The sequence below is a fragment of the Symphalangus syndactylus genome, chromosome 9 (genome assembly GCF_028878055.3).
Source record: "Symphalangus syndactylus isolate Jambi chromosome 9, NHGRI_mSymSyn1-v2.1_pri, whole genome shotgun sequence".
In the NCBI taxonomy this organism is placed as follows: domain Eukaryota; kingdom Metazoa; phylum Chordata; class Mammalia; order Primates; family Hylobatidae; genus Symphalangus; species Symphalangus syndactylus.
Genome location: NC_072431.2, coordinates 92,940,996 through 92,962,200, shown reverse-complemented (window position 1 = coordinate 92,962,200; position 21,205 = coordinate 92,940,996).

The following is a 21,205-nucleotide window of genomic DNA, read 5'->3' as shown; positions in this document are numbered from 1 at the left end:
TGGGTTCAGGTACTCTAGGAACAAACAGGCCTTTAGGTTAGGACCTCAGCGGACCCTGAAAACACTGCCGCTTTCAAACACTGCCCACGAATCCATTTTCACACTGATTGTGCTAAGTTGTAATGAAACGGTTACATTTTATTCTTTACTCAGTTGAAATTAGAGTAGTGGGAAATATATTTTAGAATATTGTCCATTTGAAATATTTTAAAACAAGTGAGTTTAAAGCAGCAAACTTGTGCCTCTACAAAAAAAATCTGATTTAAAACAACCAGCATTCATTTCAGGGAGTCCTAGAGAGAGAGAGCGTGTGCGCACGCACACACGCATACCTACAGTATACACATATGCGCACTCATACACACATTCCTATACAATAATTAGCTGAACTTCAGGAAGATGGGTTTCTTTTGCGTCTCAAACTAGGAAAAACAAAATAAACTGCTTTGCTTAAAAAAAATTTAAAAAGTTTGAAAATATCCACAGGGAGTAAGCAATACATTTCTTTAAACTCCAGAGATCAATGTAATTACTTTAAAAGGCAGATCAATGTGATTCAACTTTTGAATATCTAATATAAATATCACCCATTCTTTCCAGAAGAGATTTATTTTCATTACATTCTGTAAAATACATTTTTCCCCTTCTGCAAAGCTGAAAGTACTTTCCAAATATCCTATTACATAGAGTTGAATCTGCCATTCTGAATTTTCTTGGAGAGATAGTAACCTAGCCAAATTTCATCTGGAGATTTTACAGTGAAACCTATAATCCCTGGCCTTCAAGATACAAGCTATATAGGAAGCAGAAAAAAAAAAGTTTCAGAACATCACAAACTTATGAACCAATTGTGGTTTCTGACTGCTAGAAAGATTGAGAGCAATCTAAATTTAGTTCTCAGAATTTTGCGTAACAGTCAAGCCAAGCGCATGCTGGAAAAGCAAATTGAGGTCCCTACTTCATCCCCACCACTCTGATGCAGTAACGCTGGAGGCTGGTGGCCTTGTCTAATTTTAATTGTCATTCCTGGTGGTAGGTGACTCACTCTTTGAGGGGCCCTGGCTATTTGAGCAGGCCTTTCCTTCTCTCTCTTAATGTCTCTGCTTTTTTCATCAAACACTTTGGAATTCAGATGTAAGATAGTCGCCTCTTCAAGCTTAAAATTTATCCTCTCCATTAGAGATTATTATTCTAAGTGAAGTAACTCAGGAATGGAAAACCAAACATCGTATATTCTCCCTTATGAGTGGGAGCTACGTTACGAGGACACAAAGGCATAAGAAAGATACAATAGACTTTGGGGGCTTTGGGAAAGGGCGGGAGAGGAGGTGAGGGGTGAGGGAAAAAAGACTGCACATTAGGTCCAGTGAACACTGCTTAGGCGATGGGTGAACCAAATCTCAGAAATCACCACTAAGGAACTTATGTAACTGAACACCACCTGTTCCCCTAACACCTATTGAAATGAAAAAATAAATTTAAAAAAATTACATTAAAAAATTACCCTTTTTTTTTTTGACCTTGTTGAAAAAGAACATATTTATCCCTTTGATAGCTTTCTTGGCCTTGAGTATACCACCTAGCGGAAAGAGGGGTAATTGCAGTTTCTTTTGAAAACAAAAAATGCTTTGAATGTTTCCATGACTCTAGGGAGATTTGGCAATCAGACTTTTTTGTCCAGCATTTCCAGGAGATGTGAATGAGCTATAATTTCCACAAGGTATCATTAAATCTTAAGCACTTAGCAAAAATATATTTAATAACATACTTAAAATTATTAATTATTGCTGGAATAAGTATTTTGTTTAGGGTAAACTTTCGAAAAGATTTAGGCTGGCATTTTATCATTTTTGATGTGATACACGTATGTTTTATAGTACATTGGGCATCCTTGTATAGTTACTATGTTCAACACATCTACAGTTTGTTTCTTCTATTATTATTCTTATTATTATTTGAGAGGGAGTCTTGCTCTGTTCCCCAGGCTGGAGTGCAGTGGCACAGTCTTGGCTAATTGCAACCTCCACCACCTGTGTTCAAGCGATTCCCCTGCCTCAGCCTTTCGAGTGGCTGAGATTACAGGCACCTGCCGCCATTCCCAGCTAATTTTTTTTTTTTTTTTTTTTTGTATTTTAGTAGAGATGGGGTTTCACCATGTTGTTCTGGCCAGTCTTGAACTCCTGACCTCAAATGATCCACCTGCCTCAGCCTCCCAAAGTACTAGGATTACAGGCGTGAGCCACCGCGCCCAGCCTGTTTTGAGACAGGGTGTTGCTCTCTTGCTCAGGCTGGAGTGCAGTGGTGCAATCATAGATCACTGCAGCCTTGACCTCATGGCCTCAAATGATCCTCCTGCTTCAGCCTCCCAAGTAGCTGGGACTACAGGCACACACCACCACTCACAGCTAATTTTTTTTTGTATTTTTTATAGAGATGGGGTTTTACCACCCCAGGCTGGTCTCAAACTCCTGGACTCAAGTGATCTGTCTGCCTCCGCCTCTCAAAGTGGTGGGATTACAAGTGTGAGCTACCTTGCCCAGTCACATCTACAGTTTGTGTATAATTTAGGTATGCCTATTTTGTAGGATTTAGGGCAGAGTGCTAATCTTCTAAATTATTACCAGAGTTTACAGTTGAGTCTTTGATTTTGTAATAAGATGTTTGTTCGAGAGATGGTTTGTTCTGAAATTGGTCAGCTTTCTAACTCTCAACTTTCACATTGTTCCTTATCCTTAGATATAACTTGCTGGGTGATGTCCCACACTTGTTGGGTGATGTTGGTGGTTTTAAAGATGGGCTACCAGGCTGGGTGCAGTGGCTCACGTCTGTAATCCTAGCACTTTAGGAGACCAAGGCGGGCGGATCTCCTAAGGTCAGGAGTTCGAGACCAGCCTGGCCAATGTGGTGAAACCCCATCTCTACTAAAAATACAAAAAAAATTAGCTGGGCATGGTGGTGCGTGCCTGTAGTCTCAGCTAATCAGGAGGTTGAGGCAGGAGAATCACTGGAACCCGGGAGGCAGAGGCTGCAGTGAGCCGAGATCGCGCCACTGCACTCCAGCCTGGGTGACAGAGCGAAACTCCATCTCAAAAAAATAAATAAAATAAAATGAAGATGGGCTGCCTACATAAGGAACTCAGGGAAATCACTGCTTTAAAAGCTTTCTTGACAAATGATGCCAGAGAAAATTTAATTTTATGCTGAATGCAAAGCCACAAACATAAATGGATAGTGTAGGGTTTCCTGTTCTAAGATTTCAGGAATAAAATAGGAGAAGCCAAGTTCTGTCCTTGTCCCATGCAACATTATAAATTAGGAGTGCATTTTGATACTCCCAAAACTATACCTTAATTTAAGAAAATGGAATACAAGCAATAAATATAATACTATAAATACAGGCAATAAATATGATATTATAAATATGACTCTATAAAAAAGACGGTCCCCTTTTCTTCCCTTCTTATTTGTAAGACATCGTCATCTTCCAAGCTGTCTTAATTAACTGCCACCCATAAGCATGACTGTTGTCACAGATGGGTGCTATTCAAAACGGTTAGCAATTCATTTACACACGCCCCCAAAGGAGAAAACACGATTCATTCAGTTGAAAGAACTGCCTGTGAAAGCAGAGTGGAATTCTCAGTGGTGGAAAATATAAAATGGATTGTCCCGAAATAGACTGCCACTTGGAAGGTGTCTTTTGCTTCTGGTGGTGGAAAGAGCATAGTAAGAGCGTGGTCTACTCCAGTGGAAATTGTTCCACACCATGCCACGACAAGTAAGTGTGACCACTCTGTCACTTCAGAAAAAGAACTGGTTAAGTACGTTATGCAGCATTTCTAAAAATGTGGGTCCACAGAACTCTACTTTCTCTGAATGCTCATAGATGTATTTGAAATATTGTTGTGGTCAAATAACACGACCAGAAATGCTCTTAGTGTAGGCTATCGTAGAGTGTTTAATTTCATTATCAATGAAATCCTTTCTTCTCACTGAGGAGCTCCTGACACTAGTGTTTCTAGAAACTGGCTTTAGGAAACATTGGCTTCAGAGGTTATTTTAACTCAGAAGTATTCCCATGCACATGCACAAATATCTGCATGCATATATTAAATATGAATTTGGAAAAACTGGGCCAGTGTTCTCTGTGCCCTGTAATTTACTACATAGTTTACTGTGAATTATACATATATAATTGTAATTATATATGTATAAATACACATACATATACACTTAGGTATTTATTATAAAATTGAACTATTCATTTCATGGTGAAATCTTTAGTTAAGAATCACTACACAGCACATTGTCTCTGCCCTCAAGACCTCAGTTGGGTGGGAGCAAAAACAGACATGGGAAAAAACAGTTTCAATGTATGTGGAGAAGATGTTTTTGAGCTACTGCTAAAGAATGTTCTGGGAGACCAAAAGAGAGGAAGTTTACTTCATTTTCAGACAGACTAAGTATTTCATTTGTTGGACATACTTCATTTGATAACAGTGGATCTCGGAGGAGACAATGCTCGAACAGAGTACTGAAGAATAAACAGGGGTTAGTAATTCAAAGAATGAAGTTAAACGGGGCTGGCGTTCCAGGCAAAGACACATCCTGAGGCATAGATGAGCGTGTCAAATAATAGGTGGGAAGCTTTTTTTTTTTTTTTTTTTTTTTTTGAGATGGAGTTTCACTCTTGTTGCCTAGGCTGGAGTGCAATGGCACAATCTCAGCTCACTGCAACCTCTGCCTCCTGGGTTCAAGCAATTCTCCTGCCTCAGCCTCCTGAATAGCTGGGATTACAGGCCTGTGCCACCACGCCCGGCTAATTTGTGTATTTTTAGTAGAAACGGGGTTTCTCCATGTTGGTCAGGCTGGTCTCGAACTCCTGACCTTAGGTGATCTCCCCGCCTCAGGCTCCCAAAGTGCTGGGATTACAGGCACGACCCACTGTGCCTGGCTGGGAAGCTTTATTAGGAAGGAAGAGGGGAAGATGAAACTGCAAGACACTGAGAGACCAGGTCATGGAAATAGTGTAGACTCTCTGGTTCTCAAATATCATGACACATTAGAATCAACCAGAACTTGTGATTCAATAAGGCCAAATGAGGAGTAGGATGATCTGCGTTTTGGATAAGTTCTTTAAGTGATTTTATGTGTCCAGCCAGCATTAAGGCCTTTGGGAACCACTGCTATAGGATCACTGAAGGGTTCTGAGTCATTGAATGGGTCACTTTGCATCTTAAAAAGAAAACCTCATTAATTCAAAATATTGTGAAGACTAATACATGCTCATTACAGAGAGAAATGCACAAACAAAATAAAAAGGACAGTGCTTTGTCTTTGTTTTTTTTTTTTAGATGGAGTTTCACTCTTGTTGCCCAGGCTGGATTGCAATGGTGTGATCTCAGCTCACTGCAACCTCCACCTCCTGGGTTGGAGCGATTCTCCTACCTTCGCCTCCTGAGTAGCTGGGATAACAGGTGCTAATTGTTTTGTATTTTTAGTAGAGACGGGGTTTCACCATGTTGGCCAGGCTGGTCTTGAACTCCTGTCCTCAAGTGATCCACCCGCCTCGGCCTCCCAAAGTACTGGGACTACAGGCATGAGCCACCACGCCTGGCTGACAGGGCCCTGTCTTTTATCCTTCAAATCCACTTCCCAAAGGCAACCAGTCTTAATGGTTTGATTTAAACAATTATGTATATAGTCTATACATAGGCATGCAAACAGAACTGAACCAAAATAAGTAACATCACGTGCATTGTTCTAATTATACCATATATATTAATTCCCTTAATTTTTGTAACAACCTGGTGGGATAGGGGTTAGTATTACTGCCAACTGTCAGATGGGAAAATGAGGACATAAGTTTTCTAAGGTGACACAGCTAGTAAGTGATGAATCCAGGATTCGAACCCTTGCTTTGTGGCTCCATTACTCTCTATTGCCTCTCATATTATTATGCAATTATTTTCTTTACTTAAAAATATACTTTGCATCCTTAATAGATTAAACATAGAATTTCCATGTGACCCAGCAATTCCATGCCTATGTATATACCCCAAAGAATTGAAAACAGTTACTCAAACAAATACATGCACATGCATGGTTATGGAAGCTCTATTCACAACAGCCAGGAGGTAGAAACAACACAAACGTCCGTGGACAGATGAAGAGATTAACAAAATGTGTATGTCCGTATGATGAAATATTATTTCAGCTATAAGAAAGAGTAAAATACGGACACATGCTACAACATGGATGAATCTGAAGAAAGTGATAGTAAATTTAAAAAGTCAGACATGACTTTTTAATTCAACTTGCATGAAATGTCCAAAATAGAGAAACAGGGACAAAAAGCAGACTAGCAGTTACCAGAAGCTGAGGGGAATAGTAATGAGAAATGATGCTTAAAACAGGGCTACCTTTTGGGGCACTGAAAATGTTCTGGAACTAGACAGTGGTGAAGATTGCACAACAGTGTGAATGTGTTAAATGTCACCGAGTTCTGTATTTTAAAATGATTTAAGTGGTGAATTTTATGTAATGTGTGTGTATTTTACCAACATCGCTATTTTTAAGCAAAGAATCCAGTGGCATTTAGTATATTCATAATATTGTACAATGAAAGCCTAGAACATAGTAGGTGCTTAATAAAGATAAATATATATTTTTGTAAATTTGTGTTTTTAATAGAATTATGTGCTCTTTAAAAAGATTCAGATAATACAAAAAGTTTTAATTATAATAACTATGTAAGTACAATAGCTAACACATTCATTGTTTATTTATTTATTTATTTTTTTAATTTTTACTTTGAGACAGGTCTCACTCTGTTGCCCAGGCTGGAGAGCAGTGGCACAATCTCGGCCGAATGCAGCCTCTAACTCCCAGGCTTAAGCGATCGTTCCACCTCGGCCTCCCAAGTAGCTGGGACTACAAGCATAAGCCATGACGCTCAGCTACTTTTGTTTATATTTTGTAGAGACAGAGACTTACTATGTTGCCCAAGCTGGTTTCAAACTCATGGGCTCAAGCAATCCACCTGCTTCGGCCTCTGAAAATGTTGAGATTACATGTGTGAGCCACCGTGTCCAGCCTCATTCATTGTTTACAAGTTCTAGATACTGCTAAGGTTCTATGAATTTTAATATGTTTTATCCTCATAACAGCTCTATGAAATGTGTTATTCTCATCGCTGATTTATAGATGGTACAACAGAAGCCCATAAAGGCTAGGTAACTTAACATCACATAGCTCATAAGTGGCAGAGCAAGAAATACAAACCATACAGCTTGTCTCAGCATTGCTAATATCATCAAGTGTCACCTTCTCTCATGACATGAGACATCCTTTCCTGCTCATATTTGGGGAGGGGTGAAGATTGTCTTCCATGCACCCCTGAGTCCTCCACTTGAGCCCTGCTCCTCTGTGGCATCTATTACGTACCACAGTGGGCGACGTTTCACTGCATTCCCATTCTGGCCTGGAATGCACTGGTGCTGTGACCCTCACTTCACAGGTCCCTGATGGCAGACTGATGGGTCATGTTGGGAATTGGAGGTGGTGACCTGACAGAAAGTTGGTTAAAGGGTCAGAGGAATTAAAGGGAATTGCAACATATGAAGGAAAGAATTGAAAACTGTGCCTTTAGTGTGAATTTCCTCTGAGCCCATGACACGAACACTCTTGTAGGTCTCTTATAGGAACCCTGAGTTCCTGACTTCCACATCCATAAGACTCTGTTCTCGCCTGAGAATACCTTCTTCTCTGAGCCTTTGTTCTGTGACTTTGCACTGTCCCTTGAGATTCTACCTTGGTGACAAGGTTTAGTCTCCCCCAGCCACATCCATTCCTCTCCTACAGTAATATTTTTCTCCCACTCTGACCCTGGAGCTCCCCCTGGTCAAGATGTTGTGTCTCCCTGTGGAGTATTTTGAGGGGAGTTATTCTTCCATTTACAGCTCATTATTCTACTACTAAATATTCCACTAACATATATTCTACGTACTATGAATGTATTTGGTGTATATCATTTCATATGTTGTCTTTGTATTCTTAAACACGAAACCACACTAAAGAAAACAAATGCAGTACAGTATGTTTAATTGCTTTTAAGGTTAACTGTATCTCATGGACGTTTGTTAATGTCAAACACAGAGTTTCGTAATTCTTTTTTGCTATTTTAAACTATTTTATTTTTATTATTTATTTTTTACATTGAGTTCCTGCCCTGGGACCTTTATAATTCTTAATGGTTGTGTAAAACTCCATTGTGTGGCTGAACCATCATACATGTTGAATTCCAGCTTGATGGATGAAGAGGTTATTACCCCTTGCTGTCTGTGGCACACACTTCCCTGAATACACATCCCATTGTTTAAGTATAGTACATTAAGTAATGTACTTAATTACATTACTCTGTATTTGTGAGGGTGTTGGGTTGTTGAAAAGCAGACTCACTCTGTTTTTGATGGCAATAGAAATTGAAATTATTATTTCAATTTCTGTTACTAAACTGGAGAGCAGTTTAGTAATCCACTCGATATCTGTTAATTGAGGTATATTCTTTAGCATAAGAATGTATATAAAGCTGGGTGTCTAGTTATCCACCCATGCCACTGCAAACATTGCCACCATCACCACTCCACCACTCCTGTTACTACCATTACTACGCTTTTCCCTTTTTTTTTTTTTAGACGGAATTTCACTCTTGTTGCCCAGGGTGGAGTGCAATGGCACGATCTTGGCTCACTGCAACCTCTGCCTCCCAGGTTCAAGTGATTCTCCTGCCTCAGCCTCCTGAGTAGCTGGGATTACAGGAGTGCACCACCAGGGCTGGCTAACTTTGTATTTTTAGTAGAGATGGGGGTTTCTCTTTGTTGGTCAGGCTGGTCTCAAACTCCTGACCTCAGGTGATCCACCCGCCTTGGCCTCCCAAAGTGCTGGGATTACAGGCGTGAGCCACCACGCCTGGCTGATACCGTATAATTCTTAATACCACCTTGTAAGAGAATATATTTTTATCTGCATTTTTCACCTGTAGAAGAGGGAAGATCTGTATGATTAAGTAATTTGCCTAAGGTCATACAGCAAGCAAGATTTGAACCCAAGTATTCCAGCGTTCTAGTGATGATGGCAGAGTAGTCAAAATGATTTTTATTAGCTTCTGCAGTAAATCATTTCAGAAATTTTTTACTTCTTCACGTATTCAAGATATTTCCTTTCCCTTATGTGGATTATTTTTTTCATAAGCTACCCCAACCCTTTTTTTCTATTTAATCTTCAAATAAAAATTGGGCTGCGTGTGGGGGCTTATACCTGTAATCCCAGCACTTTGGGAGGCCAAGGTGGGAGGATTGCTTGAGCCCAGGAGTTGGAGACCAGCCTGGGGGAAACATAGTGAGACCTCATCTGTACAAAAAATAAAAATATTAGCTGCTTGCAGTGGCAAGTGCCAGCAGTCCCAGCTACTTAGGAGGCTGAGACGGGAGGATCACTTGAGCCCAGGAAGGCAGTGAGCTGAGATCGCGCCACTGCACTCCAACCTCCCAGGTGACAGAGTAAGACCCTGTCTCAAAAAAAAAAAAAAAAAAAAAAAAGAAAGAAAAAAGTGGCCTGGTGGGGTGGCTGTTAACACAGTAGTGTATGTGGAATGCCTGCGGCTCTATTTTGTATCTATGTGGGTTCTTCCTCACATTTCATGCAGTTTTATGGCAGACTTCTTTGGCTTCAGTGGGCTTTCATCTAGGGCATTTCTGCTGGCTTGAGATTCCTTCACTCTGTGCAAATGGAGAAAATTAAAAACCTGCAATCCCTAGGCTGTCCACTTAACTATGTGGGTCCTCTGTTCTTGTCTTTAGCCCTTTGGTGGATGGTGGCTCCCAGAATGCAATAAACTCCCATTGTTCTGGATGTTGCAGTTTCTGACTAGATGGAGAAAGGAGAGGCACCCTGGGAAAAGACTAACAGTACACGGCTTGTCTTAAAAACCTCTACCCAAGCATTAGAAAAATGGCTGAATGGAAGAGTCTGAATCATGAGGTTGAAGCTGGGAAAGGAGGAAGCACATCTGTTCATATTTTAGAATAGAAGCCTCTATTATTTTCAGAGGAAAGCACCAATTAGTCATCTATTGTTTTTGTCAATGGGTTGACTTTGGACTTAGAGTTACAGAAAAATTTCTCCCAGATTCTGGCAAGCATCCTTTTTTTTTCTTTCTTTCCTTTTTTTTTTTTTTTTAACAAATTGTATTATGACTGTCATTAAAAAAAAAACAACTTTATGTGTCTTTTAATGGGAAATAGGAGGATGTGTCAGGGGCTGCTAGCCAGATGGGATTTTTAACCAATTCATTTGAAAATTTGTAACATAATGAAATCTTGTCGCTATTTATCTTTTCAGAAATGAGCACAGCTAGTTATTTGACAATTTCCACATGAAAAGCTTAATTTTTAGAAGCACATTATGAAAGAATCTCTGTGCATAGAATACCTTATTCTGCTGTTTATATTCACTTGGACCTTATTACAACAGTTTTGAAGTTAGTAGCTGCATTGATGGATTGCTTACCTTTTTCCCCTGGTAAGGCTGTAAGGTTGGGGAAAAACTCTTTATGAAAGGTTGTTTTTTTTTGTTTTTGTTTTTTTTTTTTTGAGACAGAGTCTCGCTGTTGCCCAGGCTGGAGTGCAGTGGCGCGATCTCGGCTCACTGCAGGCTCCGCCCCCCGGGGTTCACGCCGCCATTCTCCTGCCTCAGCCTCCCGAGTAGCTGGGACTACAGGCGCCTGCCATCTCGCCCGGCTAATTTTTTGTATTTTTTAGTAGAGACGGGGTTTCACTGTGTTAGCCAGGATGGTCTCTATCTCCTTATCTCGTGATCCGCCCGCCTCGGCCTCCCGAAGTGCTGGGATTACAGGCGTGAGCCACCGCGCCCGGCCTATGAAAGGTAGGTTTTTATGTGTGTGCATGTGCAACAAGGGGGGAAGGGAACTTTCTTAAGAAATGTTGGCTAAGTTAGCAGATAAATGTCATGTCTAACTGAAGATTACCTGACCAAAAATGTCAGCTAATTTCTATCCACAGATATGCCAAAAACTCTAGGATAAATTGGCATTTCTGGTTTCAGCCGTGAAAATAAGAAGGCCAAAGTATTGAGAGCATAATGTTCTCTAATAATTATTGCATTTTGCAGGGTCATCATGCTCAAGGACATCCTTAAGTAGCTATTGTTTTATTTCAGTAAGGTCTTGGCTCCTACTTGACTCTAGTTTTTAAAAGCAGGTTTGTCTCTAAAACAACAGCATTGATGTAAGCGGTAGCCACAAGAGTGAACAAGGGTGAATGTCAGCTTGGCCCTGGAGATGAGTACATACATATATATTTTTCAAGTTTTCAAGTTTAATCACCAATGCTTTCCAATGATTTACGTGAATACAAAGTCACCATATTAGTAAGATCACACTGTTTTAAAATGACTTAATCTAAACATAAATGAGTTTATAAACCAAGTGAATTTTCAATCTACATGGATCTTATCCAGTTCTTTGTAAGAAATCTGCGAGCTAGGCATTATTACCATCCTCATTTTACAGGTGAGAAAACTGAGGACCACCAGGTCCCAGTCCCTTGGGTGGCGGAACACAGCAGCCAAACGCTGTTCCCATGACGTGACCAGAGGTCTCGGGGCTACGAGTCCAGGGCTGTTTCCACCATTGTAACAGTCTCTGAATCTAGACAGTGCTAGAACTTTTTTCTCTTGGATTGAAAAAGTCTTTCCTTTGTCTCAGTTTACACAGTAACAGCTTAGAAAATATCACTTTATTTAAAAATTTTATAAAACCTGCCTAACGATATTACAGCAAGATTGTTTACTATATAGGGAAAAGAAGTTTTAGTGCTATTACCCCAGTCAGATTCTTATTTTTTTTAATTGTGGGAAGAAACACATAACGTAAATTAGATTCTTTTCATTTTTGTATGTCTGAATCTAAACTCTTTTGTTGACATATTCCTGGTGACTGTAATATGTCTGTATCTTTTTCATAGATATTTATTGTATTTACTATAATTTATTGATCACTATCTGGTGTCAGTAACTGGGATAAGCTGTTTCTACAGCTTAATTTTCTACACTCATATTTTCTTCACTCAATTTTCTCAACTCTTTAAAGTAGAGGTCAGTATTTTGCATTTTGCAAATGAAAAACTTGAAATTCAGAATGGTTAGCTAGCTTGCCAAATTTAATACAGTGAATTAGCAAAGAGAGGATGTGAGCTTTGCTTTTTATGAAAATTACCAGCATAATGACAGTATAGGATTCAATCAAGGGGCCCTTCTAAAGTATAGCTAACAGATTTGTTAGACCATTAATTTAAGTCCAGGTTTTTGCTGTAATAAATATCAGAACTGGGAAGGGTTTTGAAGGCAGCGTTTCCCACTATTTGGGTTACTTCCTCAGGATAGATTCTCAGAATGTAGTTCTTGAAGTCAGTTGTTATGGATAGTTTTACCGTCCTTGATATATATTTCCAAATTGCTTTGCAAAAGTGTCTCTTCAATTTGTACTGCAGCCACTGTTGAATCTAAGTTATGCTTTGCTTATGTTCTGCCTTTCTCCTAAAGCCTTTTCAGAGAGTTATGGCTATAAAATAAAATGTAAATATTCATGGGGAAATTTAAGAAACCACTTCACAGGTAGCTCCCTAATGGCATAGGAGCAGTGGAGCATAGAATGCATTATTGGTACTCAGGGAGGCAGCCATGCACCTGTGCATATTTGAAGACAGGATGCCCAAATGCATGCAGCAAGACATGCAATTCTCCCATTTTATCCCTCTCCAATCAGGATTGTGCTGAGCTTTCCATGTCTGGTCAAAAATTTGAAAATGGTTCAGAAGAGAGCTGTCATTAAATAATCAGAAAGTAAAGCTCGTAAGTCAAGACACAATGAGGTGAAATGATTTGTCTGGGAAAAGTATTTGAAGTCTTCAGTGACATGAGGAAGAGGACCAGCTCTTCTGGATGTAAGGGGCAGTGAAAAGGTCCCAGGTTTTGAATAAGAGAAAGCTGGCTGTGAACTTTGACTCTTTTACCTATTCTCTCTGTGATCTTGGGCAAATACTGATCTCCCTGCATCTCAATTTCCTATCTATAATATGGGCGTAATATCCATTTCAAAGACTAAATGAGATGACATGGTAAAGTATCCACAACAGATGATACACACCAAATTCAGGATGGTAGCTTCTCTGCAGGAGGAAGGAAGGAGAATGGGACAGAGACAGGTAACAAAGGGAGCTTTAATTTTAACTGAGATAGTTTGTGTCTTTCATTCAAATTTAAAGAGATCTGAAGCAAGCATAAAAATATGTTGACATGTGTGAATCTGGAGACAGTGCTTGTTACATAATTTTCCGTACTTTGTTTTTAATTAACAGAGATAGTGCAAGGCACATAGGGAACACTCCACACAGATACAGATTATTTTCCACACACCTCATCAGAAGCTGAAGAGCATAGTCTCCATTATGATGGATTTAGGCAGGACCCATGGAAACAAATCCTGCGGAGAGCCTGAGCCAAGTGGAATTTGCCTCTGGGGAGCTGTGCCTGCCTTTCACAATGGAGTTCCACACAGGCAAGTTCTCTCTCCCTCTCCTCCATGTGGACTGGATAAACACAACATCCCTGCTCTGCCTTACTCAGCTCTATTGCTCAGTCCAGAGACACGTTGTTGTTATGGGATCTATAATCAACAGCCGGATTCGATTTTCTGTATGGGATTTTCTATCAAGGAAGGTTGTTTATGTCTTAATCAACTGTAGCATGCAACTCCTGCCAACGTATGTGTCACTGTGATTTCCATATTGAAGACTTCTCTTCCTCAAAATGGTGTTTATTTAGTCTGTACACTTTGTTTAGATTCTCCTCATGGAAATTCTGGTTTTAGGGTTATGAAAGTAACTCTTACAGAGCTCCTAAATGTGGTGAGCTCCACATGAAAGCTGCCTTTCTTGAAGCTTATTATCAATGGATCGCCATGCACAGAGGGTAATGGAGCTTAGAGAGGGCGTCCACCTGTCTTGCAACAGACAGTCACATAATGCACAACACAGGGCTCAACAACTCAGAGGATTTTCAGACACTGAAACAACATAGGGCTGTTCTGTTGTTTAGTTGTTCTTTTTTGACCTCCTATCTTTCTATCTCTATTTACCCCCACTCTCCTCACCTGGATTCTTAGGAAGGAAAAGGCTGTGTTTTTGGAGACAGAAATTAAATGAATGAAGCCTATCCTAGCGTGCATTCCTATGAGCTCCACCATCATTCCTATAGGAAAGACTCATTGTTGACACATGCTGGGCTTAGAGAGCAGTATTCTTCCACTGCCCAGGAAAGAGAAAATAGTGTCCCCTTGCCCCTTATTTTTGTAGTATCGATGCAGGGGGCACGTGCTGTCAACTCACTCGCAGCTATGCACACAGGAATTTCAGAACGTTTTAGATGTTATAAAATTGCAAGTTAATAGCAGAAAAGGGTATTTGAGGAAATTAGTCTTTCAAATAATTTATCAGAGTGCTTACAATTCCCATTTCAAGGCAGGTGAAGTAATAATGGATGGTTGGGGCTTGAATCATATTCAATGCATGAAGTAGAAAGGCCATCTGCATCCAAATTATTCGAGTAAATGGAAGAACCAGAACTGCCTGGGCAGATATTGCTGCTGCTGCTGCTATTGCCGTTTTAACTCAATGCCGAGTGGCAGCCCTGGGAGAAGGCAAAGAGAGCTAATGCTCATTGCCTTAAACAAAACCTTCCACGTGAATCCACATGCTACCCTTGTACCTCCCAGGCTATTTGAACCAGAAGTCAAAAAACAATCAGTGAAGAGTTTGGTTTCCTTTGAGAGGGAAGCCCAGCATTAAAATGTTGGTCTCTTCCTTGAAGATGACTCCCTTGGTGTTCTAAAATAATAAAACAGCAATATCCTTTTAAACCAAAAAGCAGTCTCCTCAAAATAATTATAGTGCATCAAGGATAACTTGCAAATATGCTCTAGGAAATCAAGGCAAAGAGCAAATCAAGGGAAAAATAGATATTTCCTCAGTTAAGGCTGATGCAAATGGCAGCACTTTTATAGCATTTGGTCCTGGCAACATGGCTCAGCTGGGAAGAAGAACACCTAAAACCTGAATCCCATTAATTTTACAATAGTATTTCCATAGAGTTTCCACTGAGACTTAGCAAGGTTTTTAGTATCGTTTTCTGGGAACATCAATACAATTATTTGTGGAGTACTTTGCAAAATGATCTGAGTCAATAATATACAGCCAGAATAAAGCGAGAAAGCCTAGTTTGGAACTCTATTACCACCAACAAACCCAGCTCCAGTGAGCAATTGTTTTTATGTGGTGATTTAAATTATACAATAATTTAACCAATATGCTCTGTGAGAGAATCATTTATCCTCTGTTCTCTAACATGGCTGCCTTGGAAAGACTTACACCTTTAGCGAGAACATTAAACTAAGACAGCAAATAAGAGAGGAAGAAAAAATGATCACAAATACAAAATTTAGGGGAAAATGCCACCTTGACTCCCTTCTGCCCTCTGCTGGGTATTGTATACATCCTCTTAGTCCACCTCAGTTCTTTCTACAGGACAGTGTTGAGGTGATCTGGGTGTGACAAATATTTCTATTCTGGTGAATCTTGTAGGTAAATATAATGAAAGTGAGTCAAGTGTTTGCTTTGTAAGTTTTCTATTTTTTAAAATTGGGACAAAATAGACCTAAAAGTCCTCATTTTAGCCATTTTGAACTATACGGTTCAGTGACATTAAGTATACTCACCTTATTGAGAAGCCATCACCACTAACCATCTTCAGAATGTTTTTTCATCTTGCAAAAGTGAAACTCTATCCATTGAACACAAACTGCCCCTTCCCACCCTTCCCCTAGCCAGTTTGCTTTCTGTCTCTACGAATTTGAATGCTCCAAGTACCTCACGTAAGAGGAATCATACAATATTTGTCATTTTGTGATCAAATTTTATTTTTAAAACTCATAATGAAATACTATAAGAATATACAGGTAACAATGAGAGGAGATGAACGAAGGAGTATGTAAGAGTTTTGGGACAAGCATATGAAGGAGGAGAAAGGGAGTTAGCAGGAACAAAGTGACAAAATGAGAGAGCAGCAGTGTAGCAAATCCTGGCAATGTGCTTCCCTGTTAAAATGCTGTGACTTGACCAGGTTCGGTGGCTCACTCCTGCAATCCCAGCACTTTGGGAGGCCGAGGTGGGTGGATCACTTGAGGCCAGGAGTTCGAGGACAGCCTGGCCAACATGGTGAAACTCCATCTCTACTAAAAATACAAAAAATTAGTCAAGCGTGGTGGTGCATACCTGTAATCCCAGCTACTTGGGACGCTGAAGCAGGAGAATTGCTTGAACCCAGGAGGCGGAGATTGCAGTAAGCCCCAAGATCGAGCCACTGCACTCCAGCCTGGGAGGCAGAGAGAGCATGACTCTGTAAAACAAAAACAAAAAGAAAAACAAAAAACAAACCTGCTGGGACTCAAAATAAGCAACAAAGAAGTAAATTGCACAAGGACCTACAACTAGCGTATGCTGGAGCCTGGTTTGACTCTATCCTTTTGGGCTCCAGAGGCTCACTGGATCCATTTCCTTATCTCACGGACCAGTTTCTTCCAGTGCAGTTTCTCATTTTTTAAAACGTTAAGAAATTTTCCAGGGGTTAAGAGTACGGCCCTTGCTCACTGTTCATCTCATGCATGCAGTGGTCACCTACCAGCTAACTTTAGTATGCCTGACCCCCAAGACCTTGAGCCCCAAGTATCTGCCATTATCCCACCCTTTGCCTGAAACCATATAACATAAAGGTAGCTGTTTACCACTTGTGACCCTGGGATTAGGACAATAATTGTCCCTCAGGTCTACTCCATTTAGGTAAGCTTCTTGAAAGGTGCTTGGGGGGCTTCTAAACTGTGTGATTTGTAGAATCAGCTAAAGGATTAGTTGAGACAAACTGAAACCACACTGTATTCCTTCTACTAAGCACAGGTTTAGCCAACAACCAAGTAACAAAAAGAAAGCCAATTAATGTTAGTGTACTGCCAGGACGGTTGAGCAGCTACCACCTCGCCAGCCTAGTGGAGTAGTGGGAAATGCTCATGGAACCTGCCGCTGCCACCTGGTTCATCTCTAGGTCCCACTCACAACAGGACCCTCCAGGGGGGTCTCCTGGCATCTGGACTCATGTACTTTGGTTGTCCTCCCTGAGGGTGCTATGAGTTCACACTTAAAGTCACAGAGTCCTTATTATCTGCTGCATATCTAACTCTCTAGCTGCCAATGTTCCTGTTTGCTCTTGGCAAGTGTGTGCAATTGCTGGAGAGATGTTCTCATTCTGTAAATCTACTAGCTGTTTAAATACAACAGCAAACAGAGTGACCTTCTCACTGTTGGTTCTGGCAGTGCTGGGAGAGTTTGGTAGTTTTAACAGACTTTGGTGGGAAGAGAAAAAGTTCTTGTCTGCAAGAGTCACTTCCCTGCCTTGGTCTCTGAAGGACCTGACTGGGGTTGCTTACCACACTAGACTGTTAAGCCACCCCTCCACACAGCAATTAGGCTTAAGAGAGTCCATCTGCTGCTTCTACAAAATTTTATTTTGCTGTTTATTTAACAGTTTTATACCCACTTAATATGCTTTCTTATTATGACATTTACGATTGAGTTGTAGTGACTTAACAAATGCTTAATGGCTGAATAAACCATTAGAGCAAAAAACTTGTGTTAAAATATTCAAGGCATTATTTCTCGGAATGTGGTAAACTCATCCATTTATATGACAATAAACTGGCTCACAGGAATCAAAGTCAAGTTATAGAGAACATTTTTATTTAAAATTAGACTTACAGGCATAACTCTTATATTTTCACTCTGGTTTACTAAGACTAGGTAATTTAAATAATTGTAGTGTGAAGTACCTCATTATATAAGCCAAGAGGTGTCTTTAGTTGGTTTTGGTCAGATGTCCACCTGGAGTGGTCTTCCACAGGATGGAGGTCTGTTTGCATGGGTCCTCATAAAGCTGGCAAAGTGATGCCCACCTATTTATGCTCTGCTAGTGAGTGGCCCACCTCCAGGCTGGAGCCTGTATCCTTTGTTTGCTTAGCCTGATTCTGAGCTCCCAACCTTAGCTCCATCAGCATGGCCCCTAAACAGCTGCAAACGACTTTCTATCTCAAACTTCTGAAACATACAGCAAGTGGCTCAGAACTCAAGATCTGGCCTCCTGCAGAAAAATTCTTAGAAGCCAGTTTGCCCTCTCACTGGCCTCTAGCAAGCTCCTCCGTCTCAGGGGTGTTGGAAGCCTCCATGGAGGAGATGTTCTGTAGACCTAGCTCAGTTCCCTGCAGTAGATGCTCACATCACACACAGTGGCTCTCGTTATATTATAGTGTCAAAGTGGGTCTGGACTTACATGTTGGGGCTCTGGCTTTCAGTTCCATCCCTAATTCTTATTTTTACATTTATTTTTAAGGCAGTGCTTGTTATGGGTGAGGACCTGTCACTATTTCCCTTCACAATCCAATTCTAGGCTGAACAATGACTTGACTTTCTGGAGACATATTCGTTGATGGCCTCATTTTCACCTGTGAACTTCTTAGATGCTTAGGCTTTTCCAGAATACAATGATCTTTTAAAAATCACTGAAATAGTCTCTAAAGCAGCAGTATTCCACTGCTTGGGTTCCCACCCCAGCTCTGTCTTTCAGCATTGGCTTATCAAAGTCTCTTCCAAGTGTTTTAGTTTTCTCATCTGGAAGGTGAATATAATAACAGTGCTTCAGGGGTACGTGTGGGGATTTGACAACCAAATCCATGAAAATCACCTGGCTCAGTAATTGAATGCTACTGTTATTGTTGATGTCTTTTCTTAATACAAAGTTCCAATATTGGATTGACTTGTGGCGAGAGACACCGGGGGATGGAGAAAGGAGTGAGGGCAGAGAACAGGGAAAGGACAGAAGTGTGTTAGGTCCCAGGGAGGGATCAAGCAGAGTCTGATGCGCCAGGGGTGACTTGAGATGCTTTTGCCTTGGAGCCCCCAGCCTGGGACTGATACCCTCAGAAATCACAGCCTGGTTCTCTTTCCCTCCAGAACCTGAATGGCTGTCAGTGACCTTTCAGAGTAACCTGTTTAGGAACTTTTCATGCCCCTGATGATGAGGGGAATTTAGGGATTGTATGACTGTTCAATGACTCAAGGGTTTGGGAACTTAGTCAAAGGCCCCTATTAAACATTTGGTGGCTTCCCAAAGGACACCTCTCCTTACGTATTCTTCTAACTCATTGAAGGGCATAGTTAAACCAAGAAAGAGTTACTTGACACAGCATTCCAAATACTCAACTCTAGCAAGCAATATGCCTGACCTTCATCTAAAGCCGCTTATTTAAAGACAAATTCCCTAACATCCTCTTCTGCAAAATGGAGATGATAATACCTGCTCCATGGGGTTGTTTAAATGAGGTAGCATTAGATTTGAGAGTGCTAGGCATAGAGATTGGCACAACATAAAGAGTTCAGCAAACATTTCATGCTGCTTCTGCTGCTGCTGGGAATGATAATAGTTATAACTGAGGCCCACACCCAGCGAGGATGCTGAAACAGCAACACAGATGTCCTTGACTGGGGCTTCACACAACAATTGTTCACAGTGATTTTCTAGTGATTTAGAGTTTACAAAGCGCTTTCACACACTTTATCTTATTGGAGCTTCACAAAGGCAAAATGAGGAAGATTTGGGACAGAGTAATATTCAACTAGCCCTCTGTGTGAGCTCCAGAGGATGGGGTGAGGAGGATGTAAGGAAATGTGAGGGGTGAAAATTGTCTTTCCTGCTCCTGGATTCTTCTGGCAGCTTAAAAAAGTCCCAAGGAGTCATGATTAAAAGCTCATTAGGCGTGAAGCTTTGGAGGTGTGGGACCCAATCTCTTAGTTCTTGGACACCCCCCTTCTGCTGCACTGCATGCTCTTTCTAGGGACTGAGGCTCACACGAGGCACTCAGCGCACACTGGTGACCTGCTCACCCTGGGACCGAGGCTCACACAGCAGGCACTCAGCCCACACTGGTGACCTAATCACCCTGGTTTTGCCAAGGAACAAGTTCAACGGGAAGACTGTCCTATGGTGGTTTTTGCAAAAGCTGCAAAGCGATCTATTCCTTTCCGGGACTCAAGAAAGGACAAAGACTTCCTCTTTGACAGGCCATGGGAATTCAGTTCAGAAGGATTCAGGCACGTCCCTGTTTTAGTTACATGGCCTTAAACAACTTCTCTGAGCCTCGGTTTCCTCATCTGTAAAATGATGATAGTATTAACTATTTTGTTTTTATAAAGATTAGGGAAAATGTCTTGGAATATATCAGGGGTGCATCAGATGGTAGTTACTATAATTACGACTGCACCTCCAAAGTCAAAGGGTGACAGGATAGAGAAAAAAGGAAAACTTCATTGCAACAATATCATAGGCTAGGGAATGTTTACGATTATCTAGGGCCTATCTACTTTCCAAAAACCATTGCCTGTCTTACAACTAAATCTAGGTTACAAAAGAAAAATAAAACAAAATAAAAATAAAACATCCCACCAAACATACACCCTCCCCAGGCCCAGCATTAAAGTAATGTGTGTATTTATTGGTCAGGCAGGCTGAGCCTGCTCTGTTAAATGCCTGTCTGTGTTCCAAGGACACCACCACACCTCTGCAGCATAGATCATTCCCTAGGAAACCTGGCTGAAATCTACAGTCGTCACAGTGCTTGGGTCCTCTCTATTTATAGCTGACCTATTTTTTTCTTTCTTTCTTTCTTTTTTTTTTGAGATGGAGTCTCACTCTGTTGCCCAGGCTGGAGTGCAGTGGGCAGTGGCATCATCTCGGCTCACTGCAATCTCTGCCTCCCCAGTTCAAGTGATTCTCCCCCACCTCAGCCTCCCGAGTAGCTGGGGTTACAGGCCCCCACCAGGATGCCTGGCTAATTTTTGTATTTTTAGTGGAGATGGGGTTTCGCCATGTTGGCCAGGCTGGTCTCGAACTCCTGACCTCAGGTGATCTGCCCGCCTTGGCCTCCCAAATTGCTGGGATTACAGGTATGAGCTACCATGCTTGGCCACCTAAT